We start from the raw sequence: 22,989 nt of genomic DNA, 5'->3' as shown, positions 1-22,989 counted from the left end.
TGCTCTCAACGTCACCTAAGAGCAGCACTGTCCAATAGATAAATAATATGAATCTCATGTGCAATTTAAAAAGTTCTAGTAGGTACATTAATAATAGAAATACCTGAAGTTAAATTTAATATATTTTATTTAAACCCACTTATCCAAAATATTATTTATATTATATAATCCATATAGAATTATCAATTAACTTCTTTACATTATTCCTTTATCCTAAACATTCAAATTGCCAGGGTGTAGTTTACTCTTATGACACACCTCAGCTTGGGCAAGACATATTTCAAGTGCTCAGTGACTATCTGTGGCTGAAAAACGTGTGAAAAATAAAGTCTACTTTCATTTAATTGTTTCATCAAACTCACAAAATGACTATCAAGCTAAAATTACACAATGCCAAGATCCTCTGTAAACTGTACCTGAACACATTTTTTGAATTTAAGCTTTGCATTATAGCAGAATGATACAGTAGCAAGAACATTGGATTACTGGATTACATGTCTAGAGTCACAGTTGAAGTTCCTACATAGTAGCTATAGGAACTTGAGTGAGTCACATAAATTCCTCGGTGTTATTTTTTCATGTGTAGAAGAAAGGCTTTGAGTTTTATGATTGATTAACCAGTTTTAGTTCTAAAATTCTATCAATCTATGGGACCATAGAGGGCATAAATACCATTAACTTGAGAAACAAGTAATCATGACTTTGGAAAATCAATGGCTATGCTACTAAATCTCCTTTGTATAAGGTCACATAAAAATCACATAAACATATGTAGTTAATTTGACATAAAGCATTGGAGTATCCTGATAATAAACATTTAACAAAAATTACAGTGATTATCTCTTGTCTAGATGTGAGGGTTAAAAGGTGTCTCTTTGCTGTGTATCATCAAAACTTCTATTGAGCCGTTACATCTAATTCAGAAGTGCATTTTTGTTTTCTTCCAAAAAGAAGTCAGGTACAATGGAATAAGCAAAATGTAGTAGAGAAAAACTATGTATTAAACATGCGGCAGGCTTCCTAGACACATACATTAACCTGTCTGGCTGAAGGTATTTGCTAATTCATTTAGCCCAAAACATTGTCTTGAAAACTCACAGCTGGTTACAAATCCAATCCTTTACAAAGCTATATACCTGCAGGCAGCTCAAAGAAATATTCAAGTTCAACTTCAACTGTAATAGGAAGTTAATCATTAAGTTAACTTCCTGGTTTTCTTGTACAATTGAGTCAATCATATTGAATTTGGCCTTTAACATTTTGACTTTTTTTCCTGACAAAAAGGGATTTGGCCCAACAAGGAGAGAAAAAACAGTATTGATAGAACAATTATAGGTATAGGTATAGGAATATTCGCCTTGCAACTGTTGAGTCTATCATTCCTAGTCTGCCAAGGTCTTTGATTTCAGATTGCAGGAAAAGAATATTTTATTGTTTCCTTAATTTTTATGGCAATGTAGGTGTCTGAATACCTTCAGAAATAATCGGTTCCTGCCCCTTTAGTTAACCAATATCAATGTACTACCAAGGCATACCTTGTGTCATATTTGAGAATAAATCTCATTGAATCAGAACTGAAAACCCCTCTATTAAATAAAAGGGATTGTGTTTTACATATCAAGGCAATATGCAAAAAAAAAAAAAATCAGAAAACTTGTCCTGATACCTGTTTTATACCAAAAGGACTTTGGAGTCACTTCCTGGCAAGTCAAAAAACTCAGTATATTTTGGGATTCTTAAGGGGTTGGAAGTTTCCAAAATCAACAAATATTGCTGGTGAAATAACAGGCTTTTAGAACATCCAATCCTGTATTTTTTAAGAAAAGTTAAGGATATCAATTAATTATTTTGTCCTAGCAGTTACTCAATAATTTGTGTTCAATGAGGTTTACACAGTATCTTTAGTTGTAAACATTCAGAACAAAACAAAATGATACCAGCTTTCTTGTTAAACCAAGTTACATTTAAGATTATTTATGATAAAAATGATGATGGAGTTCCCATCGTGGCTCAGTGGAAACAAATTCGACTAGATTCCATGAGGATGCAGATTCCATTCCTGGCCTAGCTCAGTGGTTAAGGATCTGGCGTTGCCATGAGCTGCAGTGTGGGTTGCAGACGTGGCTTGGATCCCATGTTGCTGAGCCTGTGGCGTAGCTCTGATTTTACCTCTAACTGGGAACCTCCACATGCCGTAAGGTTGGCCCTAAAATGCACACACACCCACACACATGGAAAGATAAGAAAAACTATCAAAATTTTATAAAACATATATTGTGGCAGTTTTAAAAAGCCCATCTGAAAACATCAATTCTTTAGCAGAATTTACTAGTTATTTGCTATTTAATTAGAGCCCAGTCACTGTAAAGTTTCATTTTACCTTAGACATTTCTTTCTGGTAGAAAAGATAACTCTAAGGGCTATGAAATAGGTTTATATCTAACTTGGCAATCCTTTTTTTTTCTTTTCTTTTCTTTTTTCTTTTTTTTTTTTTGGTCTTTTTGCTATTTTTTTGGGCCGCTCCCGCGTCATATGGAGGTTCCCAGGCTAGGGGTCAAATCAGAGCTGCAGCCACCGGCCTACACCAGAGCCACAGCAACGCGGGATCCGAGCCGCGTCTGCAACCTACACCACAGCTTATGGCAACGCCGGATCGTTAACCCACTGAGCAAGGGCAGGGATCGAACTCGCAACCTCATGGTTCCTAGTCGGATTCGTTAACCACTGCGCCACGACGGGAACTCGGGCAATCTTTTTATAGTATTCTTCTTTTTTAAATGGTTTTCACAATGGACTATATATTCATTAAATGCTTGTGAAGTCACCATTTTACTAGTTCATTAATCAATGAGTTGACTAAAATAACCAATATACATTCTAATATATGAGAGTAATGTCTTTGGCATTTGAAATTGATTCTTTAACACTTAAAACCATCTTGACAACTAAATTAATCATATTACACAGTTATCTTAGAAATGGCTAATAGGAGACAAAACATACCTAAACAGTTTAGTCATTTGGGCAAATACTTCTCCCATCAGGACAATAAACTGTTAACCTATGCAAATAGACAATTGCTTATATATTAAGACTTACTCACTTTATTATATCACATACTTTGGACAAGTCCAAAGAGTTCTCTGCTTTGAGTTTAATTTGTAAAATTCTATAACCATGCTCTCCTGATTTCCCCCCACAATACGAAACCACTGGAGCCCAGATTCCAAAACCTTGTATATTTTTCTAACCATTCTCTTCTCCCAAACAACAAAGAGTCTGTCAAGATGTATTCTCGCTTAGCAAAAGATCTAATAAATTTAGCTAAACTTGGGCAACAGGTTATTTTGGTGGTCTTTTGAAAAGGGAATTGACAGTTGGCTTTCTGGGCTGTGGACCTGGCTTTTAGTTATTTTCAAGAGGTTTTGTGTTTATGAGGATATGTTAATTAGTGGGTGGAGAGCATGACTTTATCAGATGATAAAACTACCCTGCATCTCAAAAACATAAGGTCTGTGTTTTACAAGATTTACTTTCTGGGTTATTTTAATGATAATTAAAAGGTCCTAGACCCTCCTTATTGTTATACCTGCAGAAACAAAGTTCTTTAGATAGGTAAATAGGATAGTTATTATTGCAGCTTTTCTGAGCATGACATTATCTTCAGTTCTTTTCAAATTTCAGTTAAGTTTCCTCACTGTATACTTTGGCTGCTAAACCTCTTTCCGTTTATTTGTAACTCTAGTGGTATGTTGATATTTGCATTAATATAATGCATGTCTTCTTGGAAGAGATCTCACCATTTTTTCCTATGTAAAATGGTCAAAAAGAAAGATTTCAAAAGTAACAAAAAGAAATTTGTAAGGAAAATCTTAGGGGATATATGGTATCAAGACAGGTAACAACATGGCAATCCATTCTTATTTTCATTATAATACCCCTTTTATTTGCTTATCCACTGATTTTTTTTTTCCCTCAGAGGGCTATTCATATAAAGCAAATCCTAAAATGATAAAAAAATATTAGTAGTATAAGAAAATTTTGTCTTGAAGAGAAGACTATTTCAGGTTGTTTATATTTTTGATGCTTGTTTTTCCCAATAATTTTTATACATAATTCCTAAATTAACATAATTAATAAAAACCTACTTTATTGTCCAACAGATGATATGCTTGGCCTGAATTATATTTTTCTTCCATAAATTATAAAATTTTAAAACTATACATTAAATACAATGGATTTTTCTGTGTTGCTTTTCCTACTGGATGGATGTGGACAAAGACAAATACAGACTAACTGTTCCTCCTGGGTGAGTCAGATCAATTGTTGTCCTCACCAAATCTTTAGAAGGACTGATGAGGCCGGAAGATGTTGATTGCACTGGTTCTGAGAAAAGGTCAACACAGGTCAGACTTAGATGTATGATCACCAGATCTGATTGGTGACTCCTCCTCAAACTGCTCTTCAAACTCTTGAGCACATCCAACCATCAAATTGACCTTGCCTCTTTCTGATTCCTTCCCCATACTGTTTTTATAGGGCCAGCTTCAGGGGTATGCAAACCATGCCTTTACAGAACATCCTGAACACAAACGGATCCACATTTAGTTTTATGCTCTGCTGTCACCATCCTGGAAGTCTTTGTATTTTTGAACAAGGGGTCCCACATTTTCATTTTGCTCTGCATCTTGAAGATTATGTAGATGGTCCTACCACTTACATGAAAAGAGGGATCATCTCTCACGGAATTTCTTCTTAAAGCTAAGGGAAACTATAATGATTAGTTCAATTACTGCATCTTCCTTAAGAAGACAACATTCTAAATTCTAATAATCAAAATAATCACATGATTAGATCTGTTTTACTTCAGAGCATAAACTATGTACATATAGACTATATATGTATAAAATAGGATATAATGAGTATATATAAATGCTTACACATAACAGCTTAACCTAAACAAATTCAGCAAGATTTGACTTTTCTACAAAATGAGGGAAACAGAAACACTCTTTTGTGTAAGTAAATTTTCCATGTAACTGTGAATTAACGGTGAATTATTATTTGATATAAACCCAGTAAAAACTCAACATGTCACGGTATGGTGGATCCAAAAAGAGTACCTCATGGTTGTGTTACTGTGAGTTTAATGAAATGACCTAAGCAGCTCATTCTGGACATCTGCTCTGGCTTTGCCAGCTCAATCTGTCCTGCTCCCACTTTGGAAACTGGTTGCCCTTTTTCTTTCTGGGTTAAATTACTTGATCCTGCTGTTGATTCTCCACCATTCCCATCTTCCTTTCTTGCCTATCTTGTCTACCTTCTCTCATACCAAAGAAGGGAAGAACTCTAGCCCTCCTCTCCCTGAGACTGGATAGAAGACTGGAGGCAGGTACCATTAGTTCAAAATGTATATTTAAATTCTTGTTATTGCAGGAAGATTTTCACAGGTCTTTTCCGTTATTTTAAAATTTAATAATTGACAGAAATACTCTTTATCTAGATATGTGAATAAATACGTCCTTACCTAGATATATCACCTAGGTGTGACTCTGTTCCTTTCTCCCTTTGGATCAAATGTCTTTTTCAGTGATGCCTTTCTTAAGCATCCTAATTACCCCCATATCCCTAAAAAAAAACTTTCATTCCACTTATTATCTTCATTCCACTTATTATCTATCATGTTACACATTTTTATTTATGTATATTGTTTATTTTCTGTCCTTTTTGGCTAAAATGAATTCTGATAAGGGCAGTGATATTTTGTGTTTTATTTACTAACACTATAGTATTTAGTAGCTGCTTACTAAATATTTCTCAAATGAATAAATAGTCATTCATTGTTAATTCCATTTTTCATTATTTTTTATTTTATTCTGTTACATCAAATTAACTTTTAGTATTAAGTTAAATCCCACATTGTATATGGGGTTCTCATAGCTTGCATTAAACAGTTTTTGCAGTAAGTGAAGTTGGATAAAATTTTTAGATAATTAAATTAACCTCCTTTTTCCTAGTTGATATATTTTTAAGCCCATAGTAGTTTCTAACAGTGAAAACCAAGGCTTTCAACTGCTGAGATCTGGCTCTCTAGATAAAAGGTATTTTGACATTGCATAAATCGTAACCAGAATGTTAAGAATAAATAGTTTATATAATAAATAAGGATCTGAAGAACACACATGTGGGTACAAACTAATTCCTGTCCCAAAGGAACTCAGTTTTCATCAGCTAAAAGACTAGAGAGTAAGAGAGTAGAACTGGAGCTGGGATGTTTGCTAGGTTCTGGAAAGGGACCCTCCTACCCCATGAAGGTCCACGGAGAAGTTTAGTGGGAATCTGAGAGCAGTGAACTTGCCCTTCACTTCCTGTCAATGGATCCTCCCAGGGCAGCATCACCTGGAGCAGGGCACCAGCCTGTCAGGACTCGCTAAGTCAGTGTGGGAAATAAAACTCCTTGCATATTTCATATGCTTAGATTAAAAGTCCTGGCTTCCTGAGCCATGGAAATGCATACAACATAAAGATAAGGAATATTTGCTTTCGTGTCCCCAGGACCATCAAACTATTTAAATACTATGAGAATTAGATGTAGCCCTTTGTCTAGTTAATTGCTCTAACTCAAGAAGGCCAAATGGTTCCAGCAGGGACTAAGTGCCTAGGTTAAGTCCATATGTCTGAAAGAGAAAAAATATCCCTAGGTTGAGAAAGTCACAGATACCTGTGGTTTATTTGGAAAGATGTATTTACATTCTAAAATATAAGGCTGAGAATGCACGGTCATTTCTCTCCATCTCAGAGAAGTACAGTCCCCTATTCTTTCAAAGGATGAGGGGCAGTTCTTTCTCCTTTACAGAAACAGAGAACACCCTCTCTTCTCCATCATTGCCTACAACTGCCCAGTCACTCAGGGATATTTGACTTGGTTTTCTTCATGTTGCCGCAGAATAAAGCCTGGGCCAAGGAGCACCAACATGTTTATTAGTTGCTGTAATATAATTCATAAGAAATCTTCCTCTAACCCAGAACACCTCTTATGCACACTCAAGATAAAAGTAATAAAGAGGGACTAAAAAAAAAAAAAAGATCTTCAATTTTCAGGTGTTCGGGGAACTGCTCCTTTGTTCCGTGAGAGAATGTGACACTCAGGTGCTAAAATTGTAGTCCTCTGGAGGACAACTTCCAAAAAGACAGTGGCTTGGTGTGAGGATCTGGAAGATAACGATCTGATGACCAACAGCCGTGGTAGAATGAACAAATGCCAAAAAATCTGAGGAAATGTGCATTTCAGTGATGCCAACATGGCCTGAAGTCCATGGACAGACTCAGGAAGTTTAATCAGGGTTAGATGTCACATTCTTAGCTGAATTCTTAACCCAGCACTTAAGTTAGATCATGCTTGGGGAGAAGAGAAGGAGAAGGCAACATATCTTGAGAAGAGACCTGAAATAAACAATTCTTCAAAGCTTATAAACCATAACTAGCAGAGTTACTTTGCATTGGCAAATTTGTTTTTTATTGTCAGCACAAAGGGAGCCTCAAAAGCTCAGACTTATTATAAATAAAGAATTCATAATATTTTTGTGATTTTGAAATTCAGAGCTTCCATGTAAGCATAGGGAATTCTTTTTTTCTTCAAAGTTTAATTCCTTTTGACTTTCTGTGTTTGGGAGAACAAGCTGATTTTAATGCAGTATTAAACAGTTTACCACCAAGATGCAGGCTGTAATTTTATGCTTCTATAAATATACTATCTAGGCAGATACTTTTCTGAGGATATTAAGGATAAATCTAAATTTATGTATCTTGCCTCTATTTCTTTTTTAATTGGTAAATTTCATTTAATAATTGCATTACTTCCTCTTTTCCTTCATTACATTGAAGGAATATTAGTATTTATTTCAAAGGCAGTATGTTTTGTGATAGGACTGAAATCCTTTCCTTTCCATGCTTCGTATACTGTGCTGCTTTATCCCTAATTATCTTCAAAATTTCTTTGGAAGTTTAACATGAATGCATATACCTAAATCCTTTCCTAAAGCATTCTGTTTACTTTTTATATCTTTGCTATGTTTTTTTAAATAAAACTTTTAATATATTAGTGACACTTTATGTTACAAATATCCATTGAGTACCTATTAGTGGACAGGTACTTTTCTAGGAGGTGGGTATACAGGAGTACAAAAAGCAAAGTTTATGTTACATTAGGAGAAAGACAGGCACAAACATTGCACTAACTTATATGGTATTTTAAAAGGCATTGCAATAGAAAATAAAAAGAAAATAAAGGTACAAAAGGAATATGGGTTGTGTGGAAAAGAAATTTTAAAAAGAAGAGTTTTTGAGAAAGTGGTATCTGAGCTAAAATTTAGAAGACGTGAGAAAGTTCACTTTTTCATATCTGAGATCTAAGACAAAATTTCCCAACAAGGCAAAAACACATGACAAGCCCCTTAAGCAGGAGCGTGTCTAGTGGATTCCAGGAACAGCCAGCAAGCCCATGTGGTAGCAGCAGCGTGAGCTGAGGGCTTGGAGTCTTGGAGCGGATAAGGTCAGAGAGTTAGGGAATGGGGAGACACAGAATGTGAGGATCTACTTATGTGTTATGGATTTTAGCTTTTAGTCTAGTAGTAAATGAATGTATTGTTATTTGCGGCCACAAAAGCTATCAGAATCTAATTTCTGTTTTAAAAAGAACCGTCTGGTTTTTGAATACGTTGATTCCTATAAGAACAGAAGTGGGAAAAACACTTTTTTTTTTCCTTTTTTAAATTAAGGACTTTAATTTTGTAGAGCAGTTTTAACCTCAGAGGAAAGTTAACAGGAAGGTACAGATACTTCCCACATATCCCCTGCTGTAAATGGATTATCTTCCTCCATTATTAACATCCCCCACCAGAGAGGTGGGACTGATGAACCTACAATTGATGAACCTACATTGACAGTCATTACAGCCTTAAGTCCATAGTTTACATTACAATTCACTTTGGGTGTTGTATATTCTATGGGTTTGCACAAATATATCTTGCGCCATATGACATAACATGGCATAAAATGTTATGAGTCATACAGAGTAGTTTCTTTGCCCAAAAAATCCTTTGTGCTCCACCAATTCACCTCATTCTCCTTAAACTCTGATAATCACTGATCTTTTTACAATCTCCATTTTTTTGCTTTTCTCAGAATGTCTTATAGTTGAAATCATACAGTGTGTAGTACTTTGAGATTTATTTATTTCTCTTAGCAATATGAATACAAGGTTCTTCTTTATATGGCTTGATATTTTATTTCTTTTTAGTGCTGAATAATATTCCATTGTCTGGACGAATCACAGTTTGTCTATTCACCCACTAAAGGACATCTTGGTTGTTACCAAGTGTTGGAAACTATCAATAAACTACTATAAACAGGGTTTTGTGTAAACCTGGAGTTTTCAACTCCTTTGCGTATAAACCAAGAAGCAATATTGATGGCATGGATTTCCCTGTGGCATCCTCTCTCTTATGGATTTGAGAAGAATTCGTGTTTTTTTCAGTGTGTTTAGTTTCAACTTGTTAGTATTGAGTAGTAATTTCCAAACTCTTTACATGTGGAAATGTTAAAAGGAAGCTATCTTTTAAAATACTGCAGTCATCTAGATGACAAATGATAATGGTTTAGAGAAAAATCATGAGATGCAATGGTAAAGAAAGCTGAATATGCTTTGAAGTTAGAGTAAAATAGGATTTGATATTGGAGCAGATGCAATGTGTGAAAGAAAAATAGGAGTTAAAGACTTTGACGAGACTGGAAGGATGGAGTTAACTGTTGTTCTGGTTTGTGCGTGTGTGTGTGTAACTAAAACTCAATTAGCAAAGCTGTAAACAGCTTAAAGAATTGCCAGTGTTGATACTTAATTTTAAGGTAGAATTTACTTTAATTTTAGATCATTGAAATATGTATTTTTTTGCAGTGAAGAAAGTAAGAGAGAGTCCACAGGACTAATTTTGCTTCTAAGGAAGGACTAAGATTCTTTTGGAAACATGTAGATAATTTGTTTCTTAAGTAATTTTGAAAAAGTATAATATATAAAAATATTTACATAGGACCTTCTACATTTCTAACATTTGTGTCACTTTATATTGATTATGTTTTGAAAGTAATAGTGATAAGAAAAGTGTGTCATAGAGAATGGTTTTAAGATTTTAAAATTAATTGATCATTCTTTCTTAATTGACTAGTATTTACTCTTGGGTTAACTTCCTTTTAATTCAAAAATGTCACCACACTATCCTTCACTATTCTGGCATATAAATAACTGGAATAAATTTAATATATAGATTTCTAGTCTTATTTTTTCAAAGTCATCATCAATCTCTATGATTAACTTTTCTTTAGCACTAGGTATAATTAATAAAACTGAAAAAATCTATGTGTATTACTTTTCCCATTTTCTAAAGATTTTTTTATTGCTACAGAAAAACAGAACTAAAGAATGAAAAATATAGAGGTTCAGGGAAGCTATAAACTGGACAATTAATTTCTAAATACTTAATACTCAGTTGAAATTTAAAATAAAATTTGATAACGAAGGTTTGATAAGTGTTCACTTGTTTTAAAATAGCAACAAATAGCAACTTATTCCACTGGCATAAACAAGCTTTTGGCCCAATAACCTAATTCATAATAACACACATTTAAAGGAATTACATGTTAAATAATGTTTTTCTGAGGTAATTTTCTAATAGTCCAACCTCAATTAAAACTTAAAATTTCAAGGCCAGTGACTTAACGATAAATTCAGGTTTTGAACATGGCACCACACCAAGTAACAAAGACTAATTTAATTTTTTCAAGTGTGCAGAGTGTAAGGAATACCTAATAGCATAGTGATCACTGTACTTTTGTATGTTAATGGTTCCAGGTGGTCATCCTGAAAGACTGGGAATGATTAACACATTGGAGCATAAACCAGACAAAATGTCCAACACTTGATAGAGACAAGAACATTCAGCACAAGTGCAAAAACATCTGCTCAGGAAATTGTTTTCCAAACACTGAAAATTATAAGCAATTATCAAGAATTTTACCTGACTATACTCATAACTCTGACTTAGTGACAGCTTAACTGGTATAAAGCTTCATTTTTCAGCACTAGGATTTGGGGATAATCACTGTGTGCATGTAATATATGCTGCTTCTTCTTCCTTCTCTGTATGTGCAGAAAATATTTCAGCAATATATTTTCAAAAGGGTAATTAGGTTGGAGTTGAAGCTTGATCTTATTTTTTTAAGCTGGTGAAAACAAATTTTGTGTTATTGTGCTTAAAGTTTGGGAACATGGATTTTCTCATTTAAATTTATTCTTGTATAAAATAATACTAGGCCAATCACTTCTCAGTATCCAATGTGTAAAATTTCAATTGCACATGTGTGTTAATAGTAAAATATAAGGTTAGTGAAAAATGAGGAAAAATATTGAAAAATTGTATGGCACATTATTGATTTTGTATCAAACTAATATTCACATCTTAGCTTCCTCACCCACCCTATAACATCTCTTGATCTCAGTCTTTGTTCCATCTATGAAATGGAAAATATTTCTGCTAGAAGGGATAATGAGGTAGTGTACATAAAGTCTTTGTTAAAGTAGCCAGCACACAGTAAACACTTAATGAGTAATAATGGCCAATAATGCATTTTTGAAAAATAAGTTATATCCATTCACTGTTATTCTTACCATGACATAATTTATCTGTTTTATTTTCATTAATATACAAATTTTCCACATAAGAATAAAATAAAAGAGGATAAGTGGTTAAAAGAAAGATGAATGAAATATGTATTAGTCAAAGAACACTAGCAGAACAGCAATCAAAAATATCTATTAGCTTTTAAATAAAACTCAGAGAATACAACTCAGCATCCTGTGTGTAATGTATTTCCTTTCCAGTTCTTTAGCCTACATTTGAAGAAGTAAAACACAATGTACTTTTGACATGAAATTATATTCCTTCTTCCAATCTGCATAGAGGGAAACTGCATTTAGATAGCAAAACAACAGCATATATACTAAAGTATATAAAATCATATTAAAATCAAAATGATGGAGTACCGGTGACAGTCCTGAAGACTGTAGAAAAAGGATTTGATGCCTAATAAATTTTGAAATCTAAGTTTCAAAAAAAGATAAACCCTAACAAAAATAGATAATATAGCTACTTAGTATTTTATATCTCTCAGGGTTTAATGTCTCTAATAGAACTCCATACTCTGAATTTAACTTACTGCTACAGAAATAATATATCTCTAAGTAAAATTACAAAAATGACAAAATCAAATACAGTGTATCTATGCAGCTATTTCATTAACCTGCATTTCTCTGGGGAGGGAGTTTCTTCTTCATTTGCTTGATACATACCTGAAACTATTGTTTTTATGTTGTAGTTCAGTTTTGATACGAGCAAATCACATACAAGGTTCAAGATTTAAAACTATACTTAATGATCTGTCATGTGTTACAGAATTGTGTTGATTATAAATGCTATTTCCAATGTCAAGGTAATACTGAAAGAAAACATTTTTTGGATAGCAGTATAGTTTTGTGGCATCTGTTAATAAGGAAATACTTTGTATAAAGAGAAACTTTAAACAACAACTAAATAATACACCATTATCGTTATCATCATGATAATCAACACTATCATTTCTAATAATTGATAGTGATATTTATGTGTATGTGTGTGTGTGTATATATATATATTATATATATATATATATATATATGGAGAGAGAGAGAGAGAGAGAGAGAGATACTAAGACACTATTAGGAAAGAATGAAAGTTATCTTTTTATTGATAGATAAATGAATGCATTGAATGTTTACAAAATACTTAAACATATTTTAAATAAAAATGTCAAATAAATAGAGTACAAATTATGTTAAATTAGGAGTTCCTATTGTGGTGCAGTGGAAATGAATCTAACTAGTATCCATGAGGATGCCGGTTCAATCCCTGCCTTTGCTAAGTGATCCAGCATTGCCTTGAGCTCGAGTGTAGAACAGGCTCAAGATGTATTTCCATAGAGAGATATGTTTCAGAAGGATGTTAATTTCATGCCCTCTTTCCTCAAGAATCCTGGTGGGTAGATATAAACATTAACCTATATATGTCCAATTCTGGATTTTATATGAACTCTAGGACCTTTGCCTTATTTAGTAGAAATCCTCTGTGGGACAAAATGTAGAATGAATTAAACTTTACTAAGTTGCATAAAGTAAATATGACATTTATTGTAAGCATTTTGCTTTGGCAAAAGCCAATGATAAAAAGTATTGGGGTGATTAAGCCTAAGAGTAGTGAGATCAACATGTGGGTCACTATAGTAGTCCACTTGGAGGGAGTGATGGTCTGAACTAGGATTATACAGTGACAATGTAGTTAAGGAGGTACTGAAAAATATTGAAGAAGGTTGATTCCATAAGACTTAACAATGAAGATGGACAGATGCTCTTTTCAAAGAACAGGGCTAGGTTTCAAGTTAGTGAACTATGTAACTCCCAGTTTCATCCCCTGAGCTAGAGAGGGCTGGTGAAGAAGAAAGTTTGGGTAGGGATTTTAGACCTGCTAATATTAGATACATGAGGGTTCTTGATCAAGATAAATAGGAGTCATTTAAATATTGATTTGAAGATCAATAGGGAAATCTGAACTAGCGATGCAGATTTGAGATCATTAATATAGTGATATTTAAAACAAACTGTCATGAAAAATGTGCAGAAAAGAAAAAGACTTGAAGGTTAGTTCATAGTAAATATTATTTTAGTCTTCCCAGTTTCTATTCTTTTATTCTTCTATCCCAAGAATGTGTACTTGGCCAAAATTAGACCAATCATTAAATAGTACTCCAGTCTCTTGGTTACAGTAATTGATATAAGGAGTAGGTGTGTGACCCAAATGAGGGTAATCGAAGCTTTAACTGGAGCTGGAAAAAATATTTACAAAATTTTTTTTTTTCTGCTGTTGTGAACTGTGAGTACATAATCTTTGAAGCAGCTCTGAATGGAGAGAGCAAGACAACAAAGGAGGAGAACATAGCAAACAGAAAGGAATAAGAGAAACAGTAAGATAGTTCTGATGGAGTTCAGGATTTTGGTTCTACTTTTTCTCAAAGATAGTTTTTAATTTTCTTGATTGGCTTAAGTTGATTATATACCAATATACAGCATTTTCAAGAAGTTAAAATATGTAAGAGAAAAATATGTAGAGGAGTGAATGCATGGAATCATAGATGCAGGGGCAGAGGGTGGGTTAGGGCTTAGAAAGTGGTTTTGTTCATATATGTATTTAATCTAAAAAGAGAAAAAATAAAGTATGTTTAAATGCCTATAAAAAGAACCAATAGTAAAGAGTGAATTGTAGTGATGCAAACTAAAAATGTTAACACTCCTTTTTTTTTATTTAATGGCCTTACCCATGACATACGAAAGTTCCCAAGGCTAGGGACTGAATGAATCCAAGCTCCAGCTGTAACCTACACCTCAGCTGCAACACTGGATCCTTTAACCCACTGCACCATGCCATGGATCAAATCCACCTCCCCAGTGACATAAACTACTGAAGTCAGATTCTTAACCCACTATAACACAATGGGAATGCCAACACTCATTTTTAATTATATAACTTACAAATAAGAAATGACTTAGACTTAACAGTAATAACATTAATAAATATGGCTATTTTGTCAAAGAAATCACAAAAGAAATGATATCCCCCCCCCAAAAAAAAAGACTCTATAAGACTCTAAAGTGTTCAAAAAGAGGAATTTAAAAGCTTAAGAACAAGTAACATGATTTTAAATAGTAATCTTGGCATTAAGTGTTTTTTCCTTTGATCTTTAAATCATTTTAAGTTCTTTATGTAAGCAAAGTAATATACTACTGAAAGTACAATTTAATTTTGCTGTAAAAGTTGTTTTGGATTTATCTTTATCCTTATCTTAATCTTTATATAAAAACAAACACTAACGTTTTATTTATCAAGCTCTCCAATGTGACTCTGACACCTTTAATTGATATTAAATTCACTAAAAATTTGGACACATTAGGAACTGTGGTGATATCCCAGTCTTATTCTAAAGGGCAACATAGAAATGTAAATAGCCTGGGTTAGGTTGGGTAGTGTACAAAATCATCAATTTCTATTCCCAATAAGATTATGGTAAAACCCCCCAAATTTACATTCTCACAAAATGAATTATGTTAGGAATTACTACTTCATGCTGACCATGAGGTCCAGATTAAAATTATGATAGATAAAAGGTCTCTATTTTGAAGATATTTCAGATATCAGCAGATAATTGTCCTCATTATAAGTGTTTTATGGAATTCTTGTAAAGCTGGTGACCAGCGTAAATGGCTCTTTCTACTCTCTTGAAGTCATTTGGCCACTTCAATTCCCCATCTGGAAATTACGTTTCTAGAATATTACTATGAGTCTAATCCCTTTATTTGCTTAGTTATAAAAAGCAACTATTTTGGATTTAAAATGACATGTTATTATTAAAGAAAGTTATTCACATGCAATTTCAATAGCAAGTAGGGGCATGATAAGGCCTCATTTATTATTATGATTATTTTTAATCAAATTTGTCTAGACCTTTTAATTTCCTTTTGGTCAAAGACAGATTTTACAGAAAGTAAGTCTATTCTATTTATGATTTTTTATTTAAGAGTCTATGGAAAGAGAATAAAGGTGAATTGTACTTGTTACAATACCTGTTTTCTATACACTTTCAATTGAAAGATAGGCATCTTTTAATTTACATATGCACCTTATATTCTTTAAATGGTAGGTAAGTAAATGCTCAAACTTATTTTTTAAAATGTGTTATAAACAGCCTTCTACCATGTTGATGGAACACCCTAGATGCTACTTTTTTAATTTAAAATAAATCTAAGCACTTCTAATGTATATATTGGCCAATTTGCAATTATGACCTCCATGATGAGATTCTTCCAGGAAATAAGAGGTACATTATAATTTAAATGGAGTTGTAGATCTGGTTGATTTTAATTTGTGACCTAGAGGTCAATAGTTATTGGGTGTAATAACCCTCTGGTAATGGGGAAATTCAAGGCACATTTGTATAATGAGAAATCATAACTAGTTATGGTTCAGGATGATGATTTTTCTCTTTGCCATTCTGATCTGCTACGATTCTGCCTTCATTTTATAGATTTCATACTTCTAGCATTTGACATATCTTTACTAGGCAAAGTTATAATGCTAGTCTTTGATTTACAATAAAGTTTATATCTACTATATTCAATGCAGAGTTACTTGTGTATGCTTGCTGTTTATAAGTGAAGGATTTTGTTGTCTTTCTTATAACTTTTGCATTAGTATTTGCCTAATGCTTTTGTCCTCAGGATTGTCTCTTAAATAAGCAAATTTTCCTAGATTTATTGATTGATTGATTTTACTAAGTTAAAATGCATATTTCTAGGTAGAAGAAAATTAGGAGCAGAACTGTCCTTGTACAAAAGTTTCTTACTGCACATGAGGAAAAAGCATAAAATTTATTACAGGGTTAGAAACTAGCATTTCTAAGTGAACTTTAGCTTATAAATGTGATCTTTATTTATCATTATCTGAATCAGAATTTAACCTTGAATTTAGAATAATGCATATCAAAATACAGCCAAAACACTAAAGGGTAAATGAAGAGGATTTTACTGTTTAGAAGTGCTTCATTTAGGAATAACAACAACAATAAAGTAAGGATATACTTTTGAGCAATTATATGGTTATATGGTAGATAATCACTCTTTAAGTGATTATCATTCAGTCCTTTAGTTAATCTTCGTAACTACCAGGTGATATAGATACCCATGTAAAAATAAGAAGTCTGAGGTTTAAAAAGATTAACTAGGTCAAAGTCGTATTTGCTATCAAGTTGATTTAAGTCTTTGTGGTTTCAAATTCCATGTTTTATTAACCACTTTTCTTTGAAATTTTGTTTATGTTTTGTTCTTGTTTTTAAAAAATCTTTGACCATCTGCTTCAGACCTTTGAATCAGAATGTCTGTCTGTGGCATATAATCTTCTGCATTTTAAAACCTGAACAAGAATTTGCTTTCTTACATATGGTAGCCTGCAGAATACAAGCCATATCAGTGAATAAATAATGTACCAATGAATAGGGATTGTAGACAGTTACCAATAGCAGAGTGGAGATAAGCTGCCTATTTTAGTAGAACACTCATTTATTTATTTGTTTATTTTGCTTTTTTAGGGACGTACTCACAGCACATGGAAGTTTCCAGGCTAGGGGTCGAATGCGCGTTGCTCACCTGTACCACAACCACAGCAACACAGAATCCGCAGTAAGTGCAGGGCAACGCTGGATCCTTAACCCACTGAATGAGGCCAGGGATGAAACATGCATCCTCATGGATACTAGTTGTATTTGTTACTGCTGAGCCACAATGAGAACTCTCAAAAACTTCAGTGATACATAAAATAGTTAAGCCTTTAGACAGAACTTTTGTTGAACTTTGCCTCTCCCAGTACTGAGTGAGTTCTCCATAACCTTAACGTGTATTTGGACACTTGTATTTTACTTATCCATCTGTCTGTAATCTGGGTGAGAGGAAATTTTGCAAGGACAAGAGCACATGGTGTAAAAATCCACTCTGTTCCTAGTTATATGGAATTTTCTCTAGGTGTGATTTCAGGAGTTTTGTAGGTACCCACCCTTGCTTTTAAATGAATATATCAGAGAATTTGAAGTCATAATTAGAACTGATTTAATATCATCACAGCTTTCCTGGGTTTGAAACAGCTATAACAGGTGAAACAGATATGTTGACTTAAGGTCTTTGATATCTAAATAAAAGAATTTTTGTTCAACCACTTAGCATTAAAAACTAACCCAGAAAACTGATCTATTGGGGGGGGGGGGGATTTAAAAGAAATTAGTATCTGAGAATATCAATGCAGGAATTTTGATGTTGAGTGTTTGAAATATGGATGAAAGAAATATTCAACATGTGCCAGGATTTTTGATATCTTCAGTCAAGTTGCAGAAATTTTGGCTTATTGGAATCCTGAGGAAAAAAATTCAAATTGTAATGTATTATTGGGTAATTTATGGAAGCCTCAATATAAATGACTTTTCTAAAGATAAAAATCACACTTTAAAAACACAGCAAACACAAACCAAAAAAAATGAGGTAAAAGAATAATAATTTCAGTCATGTGAATCATTCTTCTAATAACTGGCTATTCCCTATCTACCCACCTATAGTGAAAATTAAGTGTCTATTTCCCACTGGCTGAAAAGACTTTAGCCAAAGTAAGCAATCCTTTCAGAAAAGACTAATTTGCTTAGCTTCTCAAATCTTTCAGAGGAACCAGCACTAAAACAATCACTTTAACATTACAAGAATAAAGAATATATATTAAAAAATAAGCAAAAGGAAGAAAAATAAAAATTACCTATTATGCACCATCGTTTAGGGGATATTTATTCTCCTCTTTCTCCCTGTGCCCTGCAGAACTGGAGTCATAGTGGTATGATATTTGATAAATTCTTCCCTTCACTTAAGAATGTCTTGTATTTTGTTATAAAAAAATAGTCTTGTGTAACTATTTTTAATGCCATTATTCCATTCTAGAGTTGACAGGGCTGGGTCATCTTGCTCTCCTAACTACTATATGAGATGACCTCTTCTATATGACAGCACCCTGACATGTTGGGAAATTGACATAAAAGTAGTAAAAAATGAAGAATGGGTTCAAATGCTAGGACTGTGGAGCTGGAAGAAGTCTTTGAGATAGTTTGGTTCAAAGGCTTCTATTTCTTCATAGGTGGATGGAGACGAGGACCAGACTGATTAAATATCTTGCCTAACATATCATCTAGGTAAGACTTTCAAGAATTTAAATTAGAGCTGGAGTTCCCATTGTGGCTCAGCAGTAAAGAACCGGATTGGCATCTATGGGGATGGGAGTTTGATACCTGGGATCAGGGATCTGGTGTTGCTGTAGTGAGCTGTGGTGTATGTCACAAATGCAGCTTGGATCCCACATTGCTGTGCCTGTGGCATAGGCCGGCAGCTACAGTTCCGCTTTGACCCCTAGCCTGGGAACTTCCATATGCCATGGGTGAGGCCCTAAGAATAAAACAAAAACAAAAAGAATTTAAATTAGGGCAACTGCATATCTATATATCTATGTATCAATATATCTATACATGTATATATCTATCATACCTGGTTGATGTTTTTGAATCTGGAATTAAAATATCTAGATATATCTGAATTGATTGTTTAGTATGACAATCTCTAGTTTTATTCTTTATGTTTACATACCTTTAATGTTAAAAATGGTGTTTTATCAATATTTGTTCATAACTCTTGCAATTGTCTCCTTTAAGGAAAGATGCAAGCAGGCTATTCAATACATAAGACAATTAGTTAGCTTTATTAAACATAGGAAATGATGGATAAATTATGTTTATCATATATTGTTACCTGCATGTATGCTATATGCTATGTAATATACTCATTCATGTATTTTCCCTCTGCCATTAGGTTTGTAAATAATATTAATACAAACATTTTCCATATATAACTCCTTCCAGACAGCATAGTACATGCACACCACCTAGCAGGTTTATTTTTCCTCCTTCTTTTAGAATCAATACCACAGCTGACAGCAGAGCCTAGCAGAGGCTTTAAGGACATTCATTGCTTTTCAGAGCTGGAGGCAGAGAGAAAATATCAGTAAGGTCCTCAGCAGAATCATTTTTCTAAATCTTTTTTATATACCTTGGTTCTCATATTAAGAGAATAATACATTTATAGGTAAACTAATAATATGTGTTCTGTGCCAGGGCAGAAAACATTAAATGAAATAAGTAGAGCCCAACTCCTTTCTGCTGGAGGTGATGGGTAACACCAAGTATGCATTTCCCTACCTTTTTCAGCTCTCCCTGAGTTAACCTCTCACTCCATTTACAATGTCATCTCAAGTTTGTTTCTAGGACTAGTTCTGTATAGTAATATGAAGCAGTGAATTGGAGAAATAAACACTGATTTCCTCATGAAAACTTTCTTAAACTTTGGAAGAAATCTAAATGGAAATACTACATTTTAATTAAATCTCTTCAAATTGTCTTTCTCTATCCCATTGGATTTATTTTGAGTAAATAGGTACTTGGAAGGAAGAGTCAGAGACAGACGTGTCAGAATCAACATAGGTAGAACTGAGTACAGGCTGATACTTATAATTCTCATTAATTTAAGTCTCTGTTAGGACCTGCTCCTCCTGCTGATAAGTCTGAATGGTATTTTGACTCCAGTTGTTGCCGTCTCAAAACATACATTTTCCCATTTATTTTGGTACATTGTGTTCTTTATTCTTTGGTTTGATCTTTCACGCTATTGACTTCACTCTCATCTGTTATCTTTAGAACACACCGATTTCCCATTGTCCTATCTATTTGCTGGTTTGATCATTTTTTCCTGTTGTAAATCCACTGAAGCTTTATTTAAAAGATCTCCTAGGACAGTCTTATAAAGACTTGAACAAATTGGTATTCTTTTATGTGGCTAAGGTTGGAACATTTATAGCATACAAACAAACCTATGTTAATTCACTTTACTAACATTTACTGAATGTTTATCTATATACTAAATGCTGTGCTAGGTGTTAGGAAATTACGAAGGATAGATACTGTTTCTGCTTTGGGAACACCAACTTCTTTGGTGTCTCTCTAAAATCCAAGAAGAATGAGCAGTCATAGGATAGTCATAGGGCAGTCATAGCCTCCTTAGGGAACTGGATATTCCCAAAGAGAAAAAATAAACTTTAAGATTGCATAAGCTTTGAAAAAAGGCACAAATCAGCAAGTGGTGTGAAGGGTAGGTCTGTGATCTATGTCCATCTACACCTGTGATCCAGTGCCTAGGGGTATGTGTAAAAAGAGCAAATGCTCTAGGAGTTCCCATCATGGCGCAGTAGAAATGAATCTGACTAGGAAACACGAGGTTGCAGGTTCGATCCCTGGCCTTGCTCAGTGGGTTAAGGATCCGGCGTTGCTGTGAGCTGTGGTGTAGGTCGCAGACGTGGCTTGGATCTGGCATTGCTGTGGCTCTGGCGTAGGCCGGCAGCAATGGCTCCGAGTAGACCCCTAGCCTGGGAACCTCCATATGCTGTGGGTATGGTCCTAAGTAGACAAAAGACAAAAAAAATAAATAAGTAAAAAACAAGAGCAAATGCTCTAAAAGTATTATGTTGTGTTGGCTGATTTTTGAATATCATCAGAACTTAGAACACTGTTATTCATTGAATCAGTCTCAAGGGCCTATTGGAGGAAACTTTATCTTAAATGAAGATAGAAACAAATACATGATGGGGCAAAAGGATATTTAACTCAGCCTTTAGAGATTATTTTAAGCACAGATATGAACCGATGCAAGAGAAAATAACTGCCATAGCCATTTTAATGAATATACTTATTTGAAGACAATAAAACATGCATATATATATATATATATATATATATATATATATATATATATCACCCTAATGTAATTTAAAAAAATCACATCCATTTATTCTTTAAGAAGAAAGACTCGAGTCTTCCTGAAGCTGGGGCATTAAAAAGGTACACTATTCTAAAAGACAGCAAAAGAGCTACTGACGTGAAAAAATTGTATACACTTAATTGTATTCTTATGACAATTCTTCATCCTGAATGTTTTTACTTCAAGCCAAGAGTAGTTATAGAAAAGTATGCAGATATTCTCAGAAGTTCCCTTTTCCTTGTCTTTGTTTGCAAGTAAATGTGTCAAGAAGAAAAACTAAGAGAGGGAACTGAAGAGTTAATATGGCAATTTAATCAGTAGGCATTATGCCAAAACAGCACTTTGTGTGAACAACTGAAGAAGAACCAATAAACTCAAACAATGGGGACAGCTGAAAGCCAAAGAAGGTAGAAATTTTATTTTGGAACATATAACCATGACATTGTTGGAGAAGCAGCAGGCTTAGCTGATTATGCTTTTGTGCAATAAGTAGATGTGGTGGTTTAATTTGGAGTAAAAGCATAAAGTCAGCCTGAGGTTAGCAGAGTGGGTTTTAGGCTCTTTCCCAACCTCTAATACTACGAATAAATGGCATGTGCTGACTAAGTGGGAGAAACGGCAAGGATAATGTCTTTAAATAGACAGAAAAAAGATCACCTTTCCATGGAGAAAACAGTCATTATTGGAGAGTGTCCATCTAAAACTACAATTCAAGATTAAACTTATGCAAAAACTCTGAAGAAGGTGGCATTGATTTCTAAGGTCTCCAGGCTCTTCTGGGTAATTTTAAATGCCCCTAGGTGCTATACACTTGAATAAAAAAAAATTGTCACAGACGGCTTTATACAGCTAATATGAGGTGTCAGATGTGAAGGACAACTCAAGATGGAAAAAAAGCAAGTACAAACTCAGGAGACATTCTAAGAAAAAGCAGGAACCCGATAGCAAATAAGAAACAAATATGCATAATTAATTTTTTTGCAGAAGGAGAATGATAAATGAAGATTTATGAGCAATAAAGATAAAAATAAAATGTTTGAAGTCAAGCACATTTTAAAATATAAGGCATTTTAAACATCAGATTGCCAACTATGGATGTATATTCAATAATAAGACATATTGATAAAAAATCAAATTTGTAGGACAATATTAATAACTCAGTAAATATGAATAGATCTTATTTATAGAAGCCTGCACAATTATAAGTATGCATGTTTCAAATTCAAATTTATGTATCATCTATCTATCTATCTATGATCTATCTTTATGATCAGGATGAGTAAACAGTAAACAGTTCATTCTGGACATTTCTGAGAAGATGAATAGGATTGCAGGGCGCTTAAGGAGAACCCCACTACACATTTCATTAGCCAGAACTGGAAAACACGGGTAAGTCAAAACCAAGTTTCCTC

Source organism: Phacochoerus africanus, chromosome 10, assembly GCF_016906955.1.
Source record: "Phacochoerus africanus isolate WHEZ1 chromosome 10, ROS_Pafr_v1, whole genome shotgun sequence".
Classification (NCBI taxonomy): domain Eukaryota; kingdom Metazoa; phylum Chordata; class Mammalia; order Artiodactyla; family Suidae; genus Phacochoerus; species Phacochoerus africanus.
The sequence above is the reverse complement of the archived record's forward strand: the minus strand, read 5'-3'. Positions refer to the sequence as shown.